Source organism: Cynara cardunculus (genome assembly GCF_001531365.2).
Source record: "Cynara cardunculus var. scolymus isolate 2C chromosome LG 1, CcrdV1, whole genome shotgun sequence".
Lineage (NCBI taxonomy): Eukaryota > Viridiplantae > Streptophyta > Magnoliopsida > Asterales > Asteraceae > Cynara > Cynara cardunculus.
The window spans coordinates 28520377-28523107 of record NC_037528.1 but is presented as its reverse complement, the minus strand read 5'-3'; positions in this window follow the sequence as shown (position 1 = coordinate 28523107).

The window sequence follows — 2731 nt, the reverse complement described above, 5'->3', positions numbered from 1 at the left end:
AAATAGCACTTTAGCATATACGGAGTTGATGGAATAGGTACCTGTTACCACATCTGGAACTGCCTCTTTCTCATTTTTAGTCATCTGAAAGGATCGTCCTTGCGTCCTTCCTAGCCCTCCTCTATTCAAACTTGGTCTCCCTCGACCACTTGTTGTACTGTTTCCCAAACTTAGCTGTGGAGTTTTGAGTTGTGGGCATTGATCTATAAAGTGACCTAGTGAATTACATTTGAAACATCTTTTGATCATTGGACAATATCTCGATGAATATCCAATCTCACCACAATTGAAGCATTTCATTGGTTCTGGTTTGCATTCTCCTTGATGATATTGTCGACACTTAGGACAAATCTTTTCTATCGACCTCTGCATTGGTTTCTTGTTGAACTTAAAGGATTTGGATCCTCGATATCCTGTTGAAGATCCTTCCCATTTCCTCTTTTCTATTTGTTTTCCTTCATCACTTCTATTTTTGTTTCTTTCTCTAATTTCAGCTGCGTCGACTGCCAATGAAAATGTGGTATGATTCATTGTTATAACAAATTCTCTAATCGAGGGTTTCAAACCCCATATATATCTCTCAACTTTTCTTGCTTCAGAGGATATGTAATGCTCAGCAAATCTAGAATACTCTATGAACTTTTTTGTGTATTCTCTAACTGATACAGAGCTTTGTTCTAACTTCAAGAAATCCTCTTGCATTTGCCTAACCGCTGTTTTAGAACAAAATTGTTCCTTAAATCTGTTCACAAATTCTGCCCACGACAAGGTTTGTAAAATATCCATTCTTCCAAGAGACTCTATTTCCCACCAATACAAAGCATTAGATTTCAGAATTGATATAGCAAACATGACTTTGTCGGCTTCTGAACAACGTATGGTATTGAATACTGATTCAATCTCTTTTATCCAACACATAGCTTTAACTGGATCTCGCTCACCCGAAAAAGCTGGCGGTTTGCATGTTAAAAACATTTTAATATCCCCTCCTTTTGTGCTTGGTGTCGGTATGGAAGAATTTATCTCTACTCGTTCTGTTTCCACCCTTGTAGGCATTTTCAATATTGATGTTAAGGTTTCCCATAACTTTCCCATTTCTTCAGCCAGCATATTTCTGGTTACAAATTCTGGCTGTGGTGCTGGTTCTGGATTGTTATCCCCAGAGTTGGATTCTTCTTGATTACCATAGCCTTCTGATTGATAATTTCTTTCCCCTGCCTCTTCCTCGTGAGGTACTAATAGGGGCTTCAATGGGAGAATTTTTTGCTTCACTAAGATCAGGATGGGCTAGTCTTTGTGATCTTCTGGACCGACTTGCCATCTGTAGATATCAAAGTTAAAACACACATTTTTCACATTCCCAAATATAATAAAATATTCAAGTTCAGATATGTACCTGTAGATTTAAAATTACATTGGCCAGATGTAATTCCAAATGTACCTTACACACTGATCTCTTAATTTATCATATTTATTCGAAATGTTCTAACTATGTCTGGGACCCTAATATGCAATAGAATAGTTTAAGTCTAGGCATCATCATGCAATTGATCACCTAAATCCCTTAAACTTAGGCTCTGATACCATCTCTGTAAACACCCCAATCCACATATTGCATATAACACATATTTTTCATATATATAATACATGTTTTCCCCACATARGTCCATGATACAAGAGTTTGGAATACAAAATACACAACCCAAAAATTCCAAAAGTACATAATCTTGTATCCTAGCATCAAAGCTYYCAAAACAGCTAAGCATACAGGGAAGTAATTCACATAACACGCTTTCCCTTATTATCGTTACCTGCACACATAATTTGAAAACACGAAAATGAGGGTTAGACATGAATGTATAGTGAGGTTCCCTTTTATGTAATGCAGGGTGAAGATCACCAAAACATATATTTTAAATCATTCAACATGTGAAGCAAAACTAAAAACATATTGCTTCGGTCCATCGGACCTCTGGTCTCAAACAACACTTAGAAAAATATTTTGACAACCAGGACTAGAGCCCCTCTGGTCTCTTTTCTAGAGCTTCTGTTGTTCATGACCAGAGCCGCTGGTTTCACATCATACTTAGAATAATTTTCAATACAGGACCAGAGCTTCTCTGGTCTATCTTCCAGAGCTTCTGGTCTTCATGACCAGAGCCTCTGGTGGAACTAACCAAAACTTCACTAATATAAATAATCTTTAGATAAACTCTCAATAAGATAATCTTTTTCATAAAACGAGTAATTTATAAAAAGCTCATGTTCGACCAGAGCCTCTGGTTGTACTAACTAGAGCATCTGGTTCAAAAGACATGACCAACCAGAGCCCCTCTAGTTCAACGTGTAAGTCAACCAGAGCTTCTCTGGTCTATTTTTTATAAAAAGACTAAGTATAAAAACTCTTTCCAAAAACCATTTTAAAACAATGAATCAAATCACTAAGCTTTCTTCTCAAGATATAAAGCTTATTTTTCCAAACCAATAAATCTTATAAAAAGATTTTTCATAAATAACCAGCATCCTCTGGTTCCATTATAAAAGTCAATCAGAGCTTCTCTGGTCCTTGCAAGGTATAACCAGAGCTCCTCTGTTCCCTCATAATCAATGCTTTTACCYAAAGCATTAYTWCTCAATTATATTATCTCCAATACCATCACATCATTACCATCATTTCTACTAAAGACAACATCTCTAAATCCTCAAATCACCAAGAAGTGAGAACTCTAAT